The sequence below is a fragment of the Ipomoea nil genome, unplaced genomic scaffold (genome assembly GCF_001879475.1).
Source record: "Ipomoea nil cultivar Tokyo-kokei standard unplaced genomic scaffold, Asagao_1.1 scaffold2821, whole genome shotgun sequence".
Classification (NCBI taxonomy): domain Eukaryota; kingdom Viridiplantae; phylum Streptophyta; class Magnoliopsida; order Solanales; family Convolvulaceae; genus Ipomoea; species Ipomoea nil.
In genome coordinates, this window is record NW_017619249.1 from 1,065,967 (window position 1) to 1,085,652 (window position 19,686).

At 41.5% G+C, this 19,686-nt stretch overlaps 1 protein-coding gene across 3 annotated transcripts in view; it reads right to left on the reverse strand.

Moving 5' to 3' along the window:
- Positions 1–758, reverse strand: part of LOC109158493 — a 3,778-nt gene extending 3,020 nt beyond the window's left edge. For all 3 annotated transcript variants that reach the window (XR_002050399.1, XM_019306412.1, XM_019306411.1), the window contains exon 1: positions 721–758. The gene's annotated coding sequence lies outside the window, so the exon portion shown is untranslated. The remainder of the gene's footprint in view (positions 1–720) is intronic.
- Between the last annotated feature and the right edge of the window lie 18,928 nt (positions 759–19,686).

The following is a 19,686-nucleotide window of genomic DNA, read 5'->3' on the forward strand; positions in this document are numbered from 1 at the left end:
TTATAAAAAACCGTTGTCGTTGTAGTGTTGTGTATTCAAGTGCTATTAAAGACAACACATAAATGACAACGGTTAAATAAAACCGTTGTCTTTAAATAAAACCGTTGTCTTTTAAAAAATAATAATGCGCAAAGACAACGGTTTTAAAAAACCGTTGTCTTTGTAGTGTTGTGTATTCTAGTGCGCTTAAAGAAAACACACCAACGACAACGGTTAAATAAAACCGTTGTCTTTTTTTTTTTTTTAAAGATCGCACAAAGACAACCGGTTTTAAACAACCGTTGTCTTTCTAGTGTTGTGTATTCCAGTGCGCTTAACAGACAACACACCAACCGACAACGGTTAAAAAAAACCGTTGTCTTTCTAAAAAAAAAAATACGCACATAGACAAACGGTTTTATAAAACCGGTTGTCGTTGTGGTGTTGTCTGTTCATAAAATGCACCAAAGACAACACACTTATAACAACGGTTAATTAAAAACCGTTGTCTTTGACAAAAGTGTTGCATCAAAGACAACGGTTTTGGACCAAACTGTTGTCTTTTATACAAAAGGCAACACTTTTCTTAAAAAACTGTTGTCTTTCTAGTGTTGTCTATGTGCATTTTTCTTGTAGTGTCAGTCCAACCAGACCACTTAATAAGCTTAGTCAACTTCCCCACTTAATTAAGGCCCTAATATATAATATATAATATATATTATTAGAGAAAATCTTACATACCAGACATCCTCGGCTCGTCCGCCGTCGCCACGCGCCAGAGGGAGGGCCCAGCCGGGAGATCGCCGGGTGTCAACCATCGTCGCGTTGGTCCATCGAAGTAACCAGGAACGAGGTCCATCCATTGCATGCAACGGAGGAAGAAGAAAAGTCATGCCGGAGATTCCAGACTTCGTCGCCACCACCGTCCATCATCACCATATCTCAGTGCTTCCTTGTGTGTGTTTCTCCCTGGTTTGCCATGGAGAAAACCCAGGTTGGAAGGGGGGTGTAGTGGGTATAGCAAAGGAGCCAAAGAGTAAGAGAAAGCAACTCGTCAATCACCATCACCATGCACCGCTGCACGCCGGAGATGAAGCTGCGTCGCCATGTGCCTTGCTGGTGTCCGATCGACCGCATGCAACCCAGGTGATGAAGATGATCTATTTCTCTTCACTGATTTCCTTGTCTAGATCTATCTCTCTTCACTGATTTCTTGTTCATCCTGTGAATGTTTCTGCCGAGTATAATCCAACGAAGAAGATGAAATCTCGACCTTCAGCACAAACGCCACTGCCGATTGTACATCACCACTCGCTGTTCTCGCGCGGGGGTCCGATTTATTCATTCTGGATGAGCCTAGTACGTGGACAGCGTTGATGATGGCGGTGGAGTGCGACATCTCAGATAGTAGAGCAAGGAATTAGATGCCAGTGGAGTATGCATGCAATCTTGTTGGTTTGCATGTGGCGGTGGAATCGCAACAAGTTAGAGGAGTGGGTTGATTTATTTTTTATTTTATTTTAAAATTGCAAAGCAATTTTAAGTTGTAAATTATAGTAATTCTGCACCATAGAATGTATAGGCTAAAGGTGTAGATTATATTATTCACTTAGCTATAGCGTAATGGCTTAGAAAATTGTAATAATTAGAATAGTCAAAATTATTTGTACCAAGTCCGGTTAGGTTGGTATTTCCAGCACCGGCACCCAAAGTCCGGTTAGGTCGGCCTTGCCACCATCGACATTGTTAAGCCCGGGAAAAGTCCAGGCATCAAGCCCTACTACGTAGGCAATTTTGTGTCTCCGGACCAATCAGACGAGGCTCCAGCAACGACTACAATGTCGTTAAGTTCTTTTCCGGTCACCGATCGATGAGGGCAATAGCCCGACGACCGCAATGTCGTAAACTTTTTTCCGGTTAAAGCCGACGCTTTTTTTCCGGTTAAAGCCGGCGAGGGCAATAGCCCGACAGCGAGACCACGCCCTGAGTTCGCCCAGCCGCTAATTCCACTGCCACACGACGTTATACTTAAGTGCGTCCGACAGTGGGGACTGGACAGGGTGGGCGGCGGGTCGTTTGAGGAGCGGCCGGGTCAAATCGTCTGCTCGGATAACATACTGATATATGGGTCGCCTGAGGCTATGCGCCCGGTCAGCTTACTGGTATGTGGGTCGCTTGAGGCCATGCGCCCGGTCGGCCTGGAGCGGCCGTTTCAACCCGTCTGCCTGGATAAGGCGATGCTGGCGTGGGGGTCACCTGGAGGCTCTTAGCCCGGTCGTCCAACACGCTCTTCCACCTCGAGCAGGTCGGCATTGCCACCTCTGACGAGAAGGGAAAGTGAGCCACGCGCCTTGTTAGACCGAGTAGGTTGGCACTGCCGCCTCCGGTGTTTCTAAAGACCAGTTAGGTTGGCCTCGACACCACTGGCACTCTGCGATGCTGGCGTGGGGGTCGCCTGGAGGCTATTAGCCCGGTCGTCCAACGCGCTTTTCCACCTCGAGTAGGTCGGCATTGCCACCTCCGACAAGAAGGGAAAGTGAGCCACGTGCCTTGTTAGACCGAGTAGGTTGGCTCTGTCGCCTCCGGTGTTTCTAAAGACCAGTTAGGTTGGCTTCGCCACCACTGGCACTCTATGACCGGTTAGGTCGGCATTGCCACCACCGGGGCTATGAGTCCGGTTATACCGGTTGATACCGCTTTTTAGCGATGCCGCTTCTCAGGGATGTATATACCGCCTCTTGGTCATGCCGCTTCTTAGCGACGTATATTCCGCATCTTAGCGATGCCGCATTTTAGCGATGTTGTTTCCGCTTTTAGGCGATGCCACGCGATGTATTTATTCCGCCTCTTAGCGATGCCGCATTTTAGCAATGTTGTTTCCGCTTTTAGGTGATGCCGCGCGATGTATTTATTCCGCCTCTTACCGATGCCGCGTTTCAGCAATGTTGTTTCCGCTTTTAGGCGATGCCGCGCGATGTATTTATCCCGCCTCTTAGCGATGCCGCGTTTTAGAGATGTTGTTTCCGCTTTTCGGCGATGCCGCACGATGTATTTATCCCGCCTCTTAGCGATACCGCGTTTTAGCGATGTTGTTTCCGCTTTTAGGCGATGCCGCGCGATGTATTTATCCCGCTTCTTAGCGATGCCGCTTTTTCAGCGATGTATATACCACCTCTGGGCGATGCCGCGCGATGTATTTATTCCGCCTCTTAGCGATGTCGCGTTTTAGCGATGTTGTTTCCACTTTTAGGCGATGCCGCGCGATGTATTTATCCCGCTTCTTAGCGATGCCACTTTTTCAGCAATGTATATACTGTCTTTGGGCGATGCCGCGTGATGTATTTACCCCGCTTCTTAGCGATGCCGCTTTTCAGCGATGTGTTTACCGCCTTTTGGCGATGCCGCTCTTCAGCGATGTGTTTACCTTCTTTGTGAGATATTTTACCGCTTTTTTAGCGATGTGTATGTACCGCTTGTTAGAGATATCGTTCCCGATCGTCGACGTAGTAGTTGTAGCCTGGTGCACTCGCACCGCGGATCTGGTCGAGGCATTTCCCGACCGTGATGTCGTTTCCCGTTCGGCAACCCGTCGTATCCACTCCATTGTGCTGACGATTCTTGCACCTGTAGGAGTGGGGGCTACACCGGCCGAGTAGCTCATCTGCGTTTTAGTTTGCCCGAGTAGCGCGTTCGTCGGTCAAAACGGTCGAATCGCGTTCATTTCGCCCGTGTAACGTTTCGCCCGGCTAAATCCAATCTCTCGATCGTAAGCAAATCCAACCCCGTAGTTGGTTAGATAGATCTCCAGATCTCGGTCGTGCCCGACAATCCAATCGTTGAACCGGTTGAGCTCGACGTTTCGCAAGTTGCGTTGCAAGTCCGACCACCGGGTCTGGCACTCCCTTTCGGTCCACTAGACTGTGGTTAGAGTTGTACTCTTTTTCCCTTTGCTAAAGTTTTTCCCACTGGGTTTTTTGATTAGCCTAAGATTTTTTAACCAGGCAACCGGCATATGTCACGGACCGTGTAACTAGTTTTTCCAGCCCGAACCCTTCCTCGTTAGCTCGTCGTCATGGCACGGGCTGTGGGAGCTTTATGATAAGTTATATACCCCGGGTCCGTGCCATCGCTTACAGTCGGGTTTGGGTCTCGCGGTTCGGGTCTTGGCCTACGGGTCGGGGTCAAAGGTGACGGGTCAAACCCGAGATGCGTCAAACCCGCCACCTCGGTGGCCCTATAAAAGGGCTTCTAGTCCTCTAAGTGTGGGGATCTTTTCCCATTTGGAGCCATGAGCTCTCTCTCTCTCTCTCTCTCTCTCTCTCTCTCTCTCTCTCTCTCTCTCTCTCTCTCTCTCTCTCTCTCGGCTCCCTCTCCCTTCTCTGTATAATATAGACAAACATACAAATATTCATATGAATAAAAAGACCACTTTCATCTATTTCTTGTGTTCTTCCTTTATGGATTCATATACATATATATTCATTTTGTACATACAACCGACATCCGGGGTGAATTAGTACTATCAATAGTTATGAAGTTATGGATGTGTATTAATGCAATTTTGGATTTATAGTTATGAAATTATGGATGTGTAGTTATGTAATTCTGGATGTATAGTTATGAAATTATGGATGTGATGAAATTATGGATGTGTAGTTATGAAATTATGGATGTGTAGTTATGCAATTCTGATTTTTTTTTTTTAAAGTTAGACGTCAAAACGACGTCGTTTTTACATCCGGATTCACCATGCATGGTGCATACGGATGCACAGCATAACGCTTCGGTTTACACAGTAGTGCACATTGCAAAATAGCACATGGTCTTCTTAGCACGGTTTAAAGCTCATTTCAACTGAGTGTGTTTATTCCGTGCAAGCTCTCGAATAGTGACTACGAGTTTTCATTATCATCAAACAAAAAGTATTTGATTCTAATTTCAGTTATGATATTTTTGATTTGAAAAGGAAAATAATTTTTTTTTAAACAGAAAAAGAAAATACTTGGTAAATAAAATAGTTATAGTCCATGCATGCACCAAAGTTCCTAATTTTCTATACGAAAAGATCTAGATTTTATCTGAATTTTTAGTTCAAGATATTTTTTTGTATAGTAGTAAAATCATCTAATACAATGGAGTAGTTAATATGTGACATAATCCACTTTTTGTAAATATATGATGACACGATTAGACATTATTGGCATCCTACTTAGTGGGACCTTTGAATGGACATAACTACCTAGATTAAAGCCTTAGGGCTTTAATTGGTTCGCTGGAAAATATTTGAAGGGAATTGAAATGGAATTGAAATTTCAAGGAAAATAAATTTCAAGAAAATAAATTTCATTGTTTGGTTTGTGGAAAAGAAATTATTGGGAATATTAATTCCATTGAATTGTTTGGTTGAGTTTGAAATGGTAAGGAATAATGAGTATAAGGACCAATATAATCGTACACAACAATAATAATATAATAATAATAGGAGTAATTAATAAAGAATTGTGAGGGTAAAATTGTCATATTAGTTTTCCATGAAAAACAAAATACCTAGTATGAGCTAGGAATTTGTTTTCCTCATTCTCAAGGAAAACTTTTTCCAATGACAAATGTTTTCCATCCAACCAAACAACATAAAACATCATTTTCCTTCACTTTCAGGAAAACATTTTCTATGGAAAATGTTTTCCATCCAACCAAACACCCCCTAAAGCTTGAAACTTGATTTATTAAAAAAAAAAAAAAGTTTTAGCTTAGCTCTAGTTCAATGGAGCTTTAATTTTTAAAATTTGAGATTGACATGACACTAGACATGCAATATATTTGCAACATGATACGAAATTTGCACGAAAATAAGGAGTTAGTGTTTAGTTTTAATTAATGCGTCTCAGGTCATTAATGGTTTGACCTGATAAAATTTGTGTTTTAACAAGGCAACCCATTAGACACCTGTTTAACCTGTTAATACAAGTATTAGGAGAAAATTTCAATTTTACTCAACTGACTGTTGGTGTTGTGTTAATTGCAACACTTGACTTTCAAAAATATTAATTTAGTACCTTGACTATGCAATTTCTATCAATTTTGGTCACTCCGGCCAACTTGTCGGCTAAATCTCACCAGAAAAATTTAATTAGCCAATTAATCTTTAATTTCAGGGGTAATTTCGTGTTTCTACCATAGCCATTTAATCCGATCGTCTTCTCTGGACGATTCATCGCCGCATCTCCGCCGCCGCCGCCTTCCTCATCGACCTGCTCCTCTCCGAAGGAATGGAACCCACTGGGAACAACTTTTGAATGGCAGGGAGTAGATGATCACTAGCAAAGCAAGATCCAGCAAGAGATTTAGTAATTTGTTAACGCCCATAAAACACGGACAGAGAATTCCCAACCAAAATGACCGAAAAAGTGCACCAAATCGCCTTCCAATAACACAAAGATGCAGGCCAACAGTTCCACTCTCTAATCTGCCTCCAACATGCAATCATGGATGTCAGTAGAATCATCCCATAAAACAACCATTACAAAATCAATGTTCCTCACCAAATCGTACACTAGGATAAAACAACCATTACGGATATTCGTCGATTTGCTGCAACTCCTCCGCATCGATTCGGCGTATAGTAGTTGTTCTTCTGAGTCCTGGGAAACCCGATTATCGAAGCTATGCAACTGCGCGAACCTCGATTGTCCTTCGACTTCGCACACCTCTGCGAACTCGAATTCGAACTTGAGTTCAAATTCGGGTTCGGGATGAGGCCTTTGCCGGACTTCTTACGCTCTAAAAAATGCGTTGCGGTCGAACCAATCAAACTCGGCATCTTTCGATATCAAGAAGGATTCTGGCAAAAGATCCGGAGCCACTATCTTTTCGTAGTCGTCGACGGAATCATCAGTTTCGACTCGACCGTCTGCCAAGGTTTCACAGGCAATTTTCCAGTCAGTTCTGCCAATATCAACTTGAGGCATTGTTGAGGGAGAAGGTCATCGGAGAAGAAATCGTCGCCGAAAATGGAGAGAAGCTCATCGGAGAAGAAAGAAAAGAGAATAAAATGACTAAAATACCCTCATTATTTGACCTATTAAATTTTTCCGGTGAGATTTGGCCGGCAATTTGGCCGGCGTGACCAAAATTGATAGAAATTACATAGTCAAGGTACTAAATTAACATTTTTGAAAGTCAAGTGTTACAATTAACACAACTCCAATAGTCAGTGGATCAAAATTGAAATTTTCTCTTAGTATTAGTTATGATTTGTAGATATTATTTTATCAATTTACGAATATTATGATATGTTATTAATTGAATATATTTACTATTTTGTTGGATTTAATTTATATATATATATATATATATATATATATATATATATATATATATATATATATATTAAAAAAGTTGTTTCTAATTTTTTATTTGAGTTAATTTCACTTTTGGTCCTATAACTATTAGGGTGTTGTCAATTTGAGTCCACAACTTTCAAAACTAAAAATTTAGTACCGTAATTATTCAATTTTTATCAATTTTAGTCAATTCGATCAAATTATCAGAATCTTTTAATTCAGTGTTAAAATGGAAGCTAATTTGTGAACTGTTGTTTGAATTAATACATAGGCAGGTGGGATGTGGATAAAAATTAGCGACATTTGGTCGTCAATTTGACCAGAGTGACTAAAATTGATAAAAACTGAATAGTTAAGATACTAAATTGTTAGTTTTGAAAGTTGTGAACTGAAATTGACAACACTCCAATAATTATAGGACTAAAAGTGAAATTAACTCTGTTTTATTTTCTAAATATAAAATTATATCAATATGTCTAACAAGTTTTAAACGGTTGTAATGTCATATTTTGTCGTGCCAACCTGAAACGTGTTAACTAAAAGTATCTATTGTATCAACACATTTAACCCGTTTAAAATTTGTGTTCGTGTTTGTGTTTAAAATTCTAACCCGTTGACCTTAACAGGTTGTGTCAAGGTTTAATCTCATCGTGTCAACTTGTTAACGGATACATTTTACACGAACTGTCAGGTCTACTTGACACAACTTTAAATTATTTGGTTCACATATAGTTATTCAGTTTGATTTTATACACATTATAGTTACATTACAGTATCACTAAATTAAAATATCATTCTAATTCAACTACATATTTATTTGACAATGACGACACTGTAATTTCATTACATCATCACCTTTAATGAAGTTTTGTGCTTGCAACAATGGCGTCGAAAAGAGAAAAACACAATTGCTTTGAAGCTTAGAGACGTAACAATGATGCACTTGAGAGGTAACGAAGCCAAAAGCTTACTTTTCATTTTTATTAAAAAAAAATAGCACGTCACAAACACATAATTGATTGAACATAACGACTATTATATCTGTTCATTAAAAGAAATGATACCAAACCATGGACCACTGTATAACAATTGTTCCAACCACAGGTATTGCAATAAATATCTAGCTGACATTGCATGCAAATGGCTTTACTATAATCAATCAATTAATAATTTTCTATTGTCGATCTTGTCGCATTACATGCCATTATAAAATATCTTCAAAATATTGTTAATTAGTGCCCACTAAAGGCACTAACACAATTACACAAATATATTTATTTAATAATATAATAGGGTTATGTATTATGCATTGTTATAATATTTCATATTTCTGTTGCAACCTTAAAGTGTTCTAACATAACTTTTTTTTTTTTTTTTTTTTTTTTCTCAGCAGTAAAAATAGACTAAAAAAAAAAATGATTAGAGAGTATCAAAAGAACAGACACAAATTCTCATTTCATAATAAATTTTGGGACATATTCGGTCACTTTAGGTACTATCTATTTAATTTCCTAAAATAAAACTAATAAGAGAAAAAAAAAAGATAGCAGCTAAGTCAATCCGCTATTAGTTATCAGCTATCAGTTAACATTTATTTACCAAACACCCTAAGTTATTATTGGGATATAGATTTCAAGGAGGTCGAATTAATGAGTAATTTTATGGTGACTATCAAGAAGAATTTTAGTTTTGATGGAGATTGATTGAAGTGTGTATAGTAATTAATTTTTATTTGATACAAAACAATTCTTTTTAAAAAAAAAAAAACAAAATAATTCTTTTAATTTGGTATCAATATTTGACTATTCGTCATGTGCACCTGAGAAAAAATGTTTATAGTTTTAGCTCCGATTGAAAAGTGAAAATAACTTTCGAAAAATATTTTATAGAAAATGAGTTATTTTTCAGAAAACATTTTTCTTTCCGATGTTTGACTGCACAACGAAAAACTGTCTTTTTGTATTTGGTTCATTTTCTGGAAAATGAACAGAATTATATACTCCATTTTCGAACTCAAATGGATCTACTTTGAAAATCAATTTCTCAGTCACCCATGCATTATACATTTTTACGTCTAATATATTATAAATTTCACAGATTAAAGTCACAAAAAAGATGGCCTGCTAAAACTCGTGGGCCAAGTCCTAATAAAAATATATATATACAGCAAGGCAGAACGCTGCCGTGCTGTGTAACATTATATATATATATATATATATATATATATATATATATATATATATATATATATATATATATAACATCAATATTTTAAAAATGTAATTTTTAAAATTTTTAAATACGAAAAAAAAGTAATATTATTTATATATTTTACTTATTTTTTGAACATTGAATTCATATTAATTTTTGTTAGATATTAAAGTTGAATTGCAAATTCACAATGTTAATATTTGTAGACTTTACTTATTGTTGTGAATTTTGAAATTAAAAAAAAATAAAAATTGTAGGCCGACCCGCGGTGTAACACCCCCAAAACAACAAGACCTAAAAACAAGTCTTAACACATGCAGATTAACAACAAAACACTAGCACAGCGGAAGAAAACGGAAACTGGATAAAAGAAATCCAAAAGTGGGGTGTTATGCCACGTCTACCACACTAGGTAACGCTAAGGCGACAATCTGCAAGTGTAACACACTACCCCAAAACATCAGTCTAAACACAATCTAAAACCATTGGCGCGCAGGCCACAAAAACACAGTCTAAAGGTACAGGTACTAAGCTACCAGCTCTAGACATCGATCTCGACTACTCAACACCTGAAAGAACACAAAGATAAACATCGGGGCGATGCCCGGTCAGCGAAAGATGCTGGTAACCCACCAATACCGTTAAGTATCATAAATAGGTAGATATAAGATATAAAAACCATTTTTGAAATGGAATACATATATATAAGTCAAAAGCAAAGATCAAAAGACAACACAAGACTCACCACTCGCAAGGATAACACCGGGAACACATCCCAACCACAAAGGTTAACCACACACAAGGATAAAGACTCACCCAACGGCAACACATGCCAAACAACACAAGCCTCCGTGACTACACACGTCACGAGAGAATATCACACAGCAACGGCTACACAAGCCCGCGTGACATCACCCATCACGAGTTGATATGCCTTCCTTATGCCCTGTTCCAACCTTATGGCTACCCCCAACCTTGTACCTTCAAAGCCAACCATTACCTCCAGAAAACTCCTGTACAGCCAAGTCCAACCTTATTCCGCCGGGATCGTCGTCCCCCACCTATAACCACCAACGAAAACCCACCAATCACGGCAACACATGCCCGGATAACACAATGTTATCCCCCAATCACGTGGACTCAGCCACAGCACCATAATCACGTCATGGCCACCACGAGGACCGCTGCAATACCTTGGTGACTAGCGTCCCATACCACTAATCGTGCAATCCAGGTAGAGCCACACACGCACCACCACTCACACGAAAGTCAAGCAACGGATTGCAAAGAAGGTATGAAACACACTCAATCAAGGAACGGGTCACCACCCAACAACAACAACGATGAATAACGCAAGTCATCATCAACCAAACGGAAGGTACGAACAACACACACGGTAGCAATAAGACAACAAACTAGCATGCTTATCAACGGGGAAACTCAAGATAGTTCCGAGGAACACACAAGACACTTCTTGGTTCAACGAAACACAATATTGAACACTTAGCACGATTCACGACACCAAAGATCCTACATGGATACCTACCATATAGCTCTAGACCTACGAAACATCAAGAAGACACTCAAATAGTTCCACAAAAGAACAACAGGAAGCCAAATGATCAAACACCGAGACAAACAAATCACGGGGAACAAATCCCGAACCAAACGCCACCGTGTACCCCGCGGGTGGACCCACGGGTAGGCCCCTACCCGTGGTTCTGCCCGCGGGTACAACACCCACATTCCCGTGTACCGGCGGGTAGGCAGCGGGTAGGGCTCTCCCCGCCGTTCCGCCCGCGGGTACACGCTCCTATGTCAAACAATCCCTTCGGGGATTTTCTTCTCCAAACACAAATTCAAGTCCAAAACATGCCAAATCTCACCAAACACAACAAAATAACTTGAACCATGGAAAATGCCAAGCAATGGCACAAAGGAAACCTAAATACAAGCTCTAGATATGCAATATCACAAGATAAATGCATAAACTCTCACATTTCATAGAAAAACACAAATAGAAGCCAAGAAATCATATATAGGTAAGCAAAATAGGTTTTGTAGAGCATGGGTTACCTCTTGATGACCAAAAGACTCCTCTTACACCACAACAAGCTCTCCACTAAGCTCACTAGCCAAATCCACTTCAAGATCAAACCAAAAGATCATAAAGATCCTACCTTTAAGAAAAAGACAACTAAGATGGAACCAAAAAGACTAGACAAGCTTAGATCTTACCCTTCTAGATGCCTGAATAGGTGAAAGATTGAATCTTGGAAGCAAAACTTTGAATCTTGACAAAAGTCTCACTTGGCTTGAAGAACAAGCTACTCTTCTTTTCTAGAGAGAAGGTAGAGATATTTTCTAGGAATTGTAAGGAATGAAAATGAAGAAGTCTTCTAGGTTTAGGTTACAAAACTAACTCTTGGTGAAAAGACAAGGCTACCCTTACTAACTCTTAGAAAGTGTAAGGAACAAGGGAACTCCTCTCAAAGCACAAGGTACAACACAACTTAAAGATTGACTAGTCAAATACTAGTCCTTGAGTATCAAAAATAAGGATTTTAGGAATCAATTCCTCAAGAGAAATAGAATTAATTACTCAATTAATTCATGGATTGGAGTGTGGATTTTTGGGGTGTCACATCCTCTCCCCCTTCAAAGAAGTTTCGTCCCCGAAACTTGGGTACAACGAGTTAAAACGAAGGTAACAAGGAAACAAAATTGTGACAAGAAATTTCAAGAATATCCCTTTTGGTCAAAACTCCAAATGTTCTCACAAGGGTTCCAAAGCAAAGAAGAAGACATTACGAATTCAAGGATTGGCAAGGGGTCAACAAACGGATAGATTGAGCATCAAGAACTCTAACCTCAACACGACAACCAACTTCTAGACAACAATCAAGAACTAACCCAAACACCAACTAACAAGCTAGCTAAACAACAAGGCAACAAACAAAACAAGCAAGCACACAAAGCACACAACAACCTAAGAAAACAAGGTACCTTCCACAAACAACTCAGGGTACCGCTCCCGCATCGATGCCTCTAGCTCCCAAGTAGCTTCTTCAACCCCATGATGAGACCACCAAACATTTACCATCTTAACAGATTTCCTACGAGTGTCCCGAGTCTTGAAGTCCAAAATTCTGAGCGGCCTTTCTTCATAAGACAAATCTTCCTCTATCGGTAACACTTCCGGTGGTAAAACATGAGCTGGATCGTGAACATATTTCTTGAGCTGCGATACATGAAACACATTATGCACTCTATCCAACTCCAAAGGCAACGCCAAACGGTAAGCCAAACTCCCAATCCTCTCCAAGATTTCATACGGGCCTATAAATCTAGGGCTTAACTTCCCTTTCTTCCCAAACCGCATTACTCCCCGGGTGGGAGATACCTTCAACCAAACCTTATCCCAAACCGAAAACTCCACCTGTCTTCTAGCCAAATCAGCATAAGACTTTTGACGATTCTGAGCCGCTTTCATCCTTCCCTGTATCTGTTTAACTTTCTCGGATGTATCCAACAAGTACTGTGGCCCCAACACTATCGGATTGACAAGATCCTCCCAACAAAGCGGGCTACGACACTTCTGTCCATAAAGAGCTTCATAAGGTGCCATGCGAATACTCGAATGATAACTGTTGTTATAAGAAAACTCGATCAAATCCAGATGGTCCTCCCAAGACCCTTGAAAATCCAACATACAAGCTCTCAACAAATCCCCGATAGTCTGTATAGTCCTTTCTGTTTGTCCATCGGTGGCTGGGTGGAAAGCCGTACTAAGACTTAGCTTAGTCCCAAGGGCTGCTTGCAAGGATTTCCAAAATTGAGACAAGAACCTTGGATCCCTATCGGAGACAATATCCCTCGGAACTCCATGATACTTTACCACTTGGTTGACATAAGCTTGAGCCAACTGTGTCATTGTCCAGGTCTCCTTCATAGCAATAAGACGGGCGGTCTTAGTCAAACGATCAACTATCACCCAGATTTTGTCCTTACCCGAACGGGTCGTCGATAATCCTCCCACGAAATCCATAGATATAGAATCCCACTTTCCTTGTGGAATTTCTAACGGTTGTACCAACCCTTTAACTTTACAACGTTCCGCTTTAACCTTTTGGCAATTAAGGCACTTCCCTACAAACTCTGCAACTTCCTTCTTCATATTAGGCCACCAGAAGAAACCTTTCACATCTTTGTATAACTTGTCTCCCCGGGGTGAACCGAATAGGGTGTGTTATGACCCTCTTCCAAAATCCGTCGCTTCCACTGATCACATGACGCGGGTATGCACACACGGTTTTTGTACCTCAACACCCCATCTGCAGTCAACTCAAACGGTCCCCCTTTTCCTCTAGCTAGGTCATCCCTTACCTTAGTCAAAAACATATCCTTTTGCTGCTCTTCCTTGATTTCCCCCAGAAACATAGGTACAATCCTCAAGTTATAGCAACGAACTTCTGCCTCCACATTTCCCGGTTCCACCACTTCTAAGCTCATCCGTTGAAGCTCCTTACAAAGCTCATCCGCCACCACCCAAATAGAACTAGCGGTATGCTTCGATTTTCGACTTAAGGCGTCCGCCACCACATTAGCTTTTCCTTCATGATACTGAATATCTAACTCATAGTCCTTGATGAGTTCTAACCACCTCCGTTGCCGCATGTTGAGATCCTTTTGGGTAAAGATATATTTGAGACTCTTGTGATCCGTGAATATCTTGCAACGCACCCCATAGAGATAATGCCTCCAAATTTTCAAAGCAAACACCACAGCGGCCAATTCTAAATCGTGCGTAGGGTAATTCTCTTCGTGAACCTTAAGCTGACGTGAGGCGTAAGCAATCACTCTCCTGTTTTGCATCAACAGACAACCTAGTCCTTTCTTGGGCGCATCACTGTATACCTCAAACCCTTCCGTTCCCGATGGCAAAATTAAAACTGGTGCAGACGTGAGCCTCTCCTTCAAATCTCGAAATGTGGATTCACAAGCTTGACTCCAAACGAAAGGCACTTCTTTTCTTAACAACTTAGTCAACGATTGAGCCACCTTGGCAAAATCTAACACAAACCTTCGATAATAGCCTGCTAACCCTAGAAAACTCCTTACTTCTGACACCGATGAAGGTACAGTCCAATCCTTCACTGCCCGTATCTTGTCCGGATCCACAGAGGTCCCTCTACTATCAATCACGTGGCCAAGGAACGTCACACTATCCTTCCAAAACTCGCACTTAGAGAACTTGGCATACAACTGCTTCTCCCTTAAGATCTGAAGTACCGTCCGAAGATATCCAACATGCTCTCTCTTATCTTTCGAATAAACCAAGATATCGTCGATGAACACGATCACAAGATCGTCGAGGTGGGGCTTGAACATTCTGTTCATCAGATCCATAAAAACTGGAAGAGCATTAGTCATCCCAAACGGCATAACTGTAAACTCGTAGTGACCGTACCGAGTCCGAAACGCAGTCTTAGGGATATCCTTGTCTGCTACCCTTATCTGATGGTATCCTGACCTCAAGTCAACTTTGGAAAACACTCCCGCGCCACGGAGTTGATCAAACAAGTCATCTATTCTTGCGAGAGGGTATTTGTTCTTGATGGTAACTTGATTCAGCTCCCGGTAGTCGATACACAACCTCATACTCCCGTCCTTCTTCTTTACAAACAACACCGGAGCTCCCCAAGGCGATGCACTTGGCCGGATATAACCCTTATCAAGAAGTTCTTGAAATTGAGCCTTCAACTCTTGCATTTCAGGCGGAGCCAAACGATACGGGGCTTTAGAGATGGGTGCAGTGCCTGGCATGAGATCCACTGAAAATTCCACTTCCCTAGCAGGCGGCATACCCGGTATCTCTTTGGGAAAAACATCAAGAAACTCACGGACTACGGGAATAGATTGAGGTACCTCTCCTTTTGCCTTCAAGTTCTCGACGGAGCACAAGTACACATCATTGCCCTTGTCCATGTACCTCTTCATCTTTACCATAGACACCAATTTAATTCCGGGTTCTTCCATTTTTCCACGATATGACACTCTTTTCCCGCTGGGTCCTCGTAGCACCACCTTCTGATCTTTGCACAAGATTTGGGCTCGAAACCGCCCCAACCAGTCCATACCTAGGACCACATCCATCCCGTCCAAGTCGTACTGGATTAGATCACTCGGAAACTCTTCTCCTTTGATACAAATCTTGATGTCCTCAAAAAGACGATCACACACCCTAACTTCTCCCGATGCTACCTTCACGTCAAACCTCACTCCAGCGCCCCCAGATAAGCCCAACTTCTTCACGAGGCCGGATGATATAAACGAGTTAGACGCCCCTGAATCAAACAAGACTGCTGCTGGCACAGATTGCACAAGAAAGGTTCCCACTACTACGTCACTGTCACTTGTTCGAACTTTATTTAAGGTAAGCACCCTCTCTTGAGATGACCCCACCGCCGGATGATGAACCTCTATCCTCCCATACTCTCTTACATCATGGTGTGCTGGCAAAACCGCTGTACTAGGACTTACCCTTGTGGACGTACCACTCCGGATCCACTGCTCAATCACCCCAGAAGCATTGCTAGCTTCGGTCAACCGAGATTTCTTAACCACTTCACCACATCTTCAAACACTGAGGTTCGCTGGCGAGGAGGCATCACAGACTTCTGCTACAACAACAAGGTTACCAAAATAACAAGTAAGCAAGCAAGACAGAAAGCAACGCACATCTCACCGCGCAACCTAGAATCCTAAGCCTAACACTTAGCTTCTTAAGGTCGCTTAGAGGTCTCAAAACACACTTAAACACTTAGAAAGTCTAGACTCTACTCTTCCTAGGCTCTAAACCAAGGCTCTGATGCCAACTGTAACACCCCCCCCCCCAAAACAAAAAGACCTAAAAACAAGTCTTAACACCTGCAGATTAACAACAAAACACTAGCACAGCGGAAGAAAACGGAAACTGGATAAAAGAAATCCAAAACAGGGGTGTTATGCCACGTATACCACACTAGGTAACGCTAAGGCGACAATCTGCAAGTGTAACACACTACCCCAAAACATCAGTCTAAACAAATCTAAAACCATTGGCGCACAGGCCACAAAAACACAGTCTAAAGGTACAGGTACTAAGCTACCGGCTCTAGACATCGCGCTCGACTACTCAACACCTGAAAGAACACAAAGATAAACATCGGGGCGACGCCCGGTCAGCGAAAGATGCTGGTAACCCACCAATACCGTTAAGTATCATAAATAGGTAGATATAAGATATAAAAACCATTTTCGAAACGGATTACATATATATAAGTCAAAAGCCAAGATCAAAAGACAACACAAGACTCACCACTCGCAAGGATAACAACGGGAACACATCCCAACCACAAAGGTTAACCACACACAAGGATAAAGACTCACCCAACGGCAACACATGCCAAACAACACAAGCCTCCGTGACTACACACGTCACGAGAGAAGATCAGACAACAACGGCTACACAAGCGCTCGTGACATCACCCATCACGGGTTGATATGCCATCCTTATGCCCTGTTCCAACCTTTTGGCTACCCCCAACCTTGTACCTTCAAAGCCAACCATTACATACAGAAAACCCCTGTACAGCCAAGTCCAACCTTATTCCGCCAGGACCGTCGTCCCCCACCTATAACCACCAACGAAAACCCACCAATCACGGCAACACATGCACGGATAACACAATGTTATCCCCCAATCACGTGGACTCAGCCACAGCTCCATAATCACGTCACAACCACCACGAGGACCGCTGCAATACCTTGGTGACTAGCGTCCCATACCACTAATCGTGCAATCCAGGTAGAGCCACACACGCACCACCACTCACACGAAAGTCAAGCAACAGATTGCAAAGAAGGTATGGAACACACTCAATCAAGGAACGGGTTACTACCCAACAACAACAACGATGAATAACGCAAGTCATCATCAACCAAACGGAAGGTACGAACAACACACACGCTAGCATTAAGACAACAAACTAGCAAGCTTATCAACGGGGAAACTCAAGATAGTTCCGAGGAACACACAAGACACTTCTTGGTTCAATGAAACACAATGTTGAACACTTAGCACGATTCACGACACCAAAGATCCTACATGGATACCTACCATATAGCTCTAGACCTACGAAACATCAAGAAGACACTCAAATAGTTCCACAAAAGAACAACGGGATGCCAAAAGATCAAACACCGAGACAAACAAATCACGGGGAACAAATCCCGAACCAAACGCCACCGTGTACCCCGCGGGTGGACCCACGGGAAGGCCCCTACCCGTGGTTCTGCCCGCGGGTACAACACCCACATTCCCGTGTACCGGCGGGTAGGCGACGGGTAGGGCTCTCCCCGCCATTCCGCCCGCGGGTACACGCTCCTATGTCAAACAATCCCTTCGGGGATTTTCTTCTCCAAACACAAATTCAAGTCCAAAACATGCGAAATCTCACCAAACCCAACAAAATGACTTGAACCATGGAAAATGCCAAGCAATGGCACAAAGGAAACCTAAACACAAGCTCTAGATATGCAATATCACAAGATAAATGCATAAACTCTCACATTTCATAGCAAAACACAAATAGAAGCCAAGAAATCATATATAGGTAAGCAAAATAGGTTTTGTAGAGCATGGGTTACCTCTTGAAGACCAAAAGACTCCTCTTACACCACAATAAGCTCTCCACTAAGCTCACTAGCCAAACCCACTTCAAGATCAAACCAAAAGATCATAAAGATCCTACCTTTAAGAAAAAGACAACTAAGATGGAACCAAAAAGACTAGACCAGCTTAGATCTTACACTTCTAGATGCCCAAGTAGGTGAAAGATTGAATCTTGGAAGCAAAACTTGGAATCTTGACAAAAGTCTCACTTGGCTTGAAGAACAATCTACTCTTCTTTTCTAGAGAGAAGGTAGAGATATTTTCTAGGAATTGTAAGGAATGAAAATGAAGAAGTCTTCTAGGTTTAGGTTACAAAACTAACTCTTGGTGAAAAGACAATGCTACCCTTACTAACTCTTAGAAAGTGTAAGGAACAAGGGAACTCCTCTTAAAGCACAAGGTACAACACAACTTAAAGATTGACTTGTCAAATACTAGTCCTTGAGTATCAAAAATAAGGATTTTAGGAATCAATTCCTCAAGAGAAATAGAATTAATTACTCAATTAATTCATGGATTGGAGTGTGGATTTTTGGGGTGTTACACGCGGGGCCCGTCAACCCACGTGGGCGAGTTACGGTTGCTTAAACCCTAGCCCGCGGACTTAGTGGGCCGGTCCACAAAAGCCCGCCATAAATTAGGTTTTCGATGGGCTGGTCCGTAAAACCCCGCTATTTTGACAAATTTTACATGTGCAGCACTTGGAGTATGACTTTTCCCAAAAAAGAGGGGAAATCATTTTTCCCCAAAACATACATATTTTCTATGGCATCATTTTTCATTACCCTCATTTTTCCTCCTCTTGCCTAATACTGAAAACACAGAAAACATTTTTCAGAAGCCATTTCCCGGGTTTCCAAACCCAAAAACTGCAATCATAGAACTCATGAAACCATACTAGTGTGTATCACTATGTCATGTTCATCGAGAGATTAACACAATTGTAAATTACATATCGACTTATTAATACCGATTTTTGTGCGAATACATTTGTTTTTTTTAATACGATAATTAGAAACATAAATGGATGTATAGATTGATTCCACTCTTGGTGGGTATGGAGAACATACACCAACCTGGAAAGAGAGACTAGAGTGTACTGTGTACTGTTAGAATATATAAACAATTTGAACACATGTGATAATCTAACTTTATAGCGGAAGCATAAGGATCAAACAAAACTTCAGCCATAGTTGATACCTTTGTACGTTGCATTGCATTGTTGCCGGCCTCAAGAACTTTAATGGGTTAAAATTTTGTTGTCTACCACTAATCTCCTGTAATAACGAGATGGTGTAGTTGTGAGGCTGCAACAGGAGTAGTGGGAGGACCATCCTTAAATAGTCTACATGCCATGACTATAGGTTAAGTAACGGAAACTGTTACTTCCGTTTTAAACTACAACGTAATAGTCATAAATGGCCAATTAACTTGCAC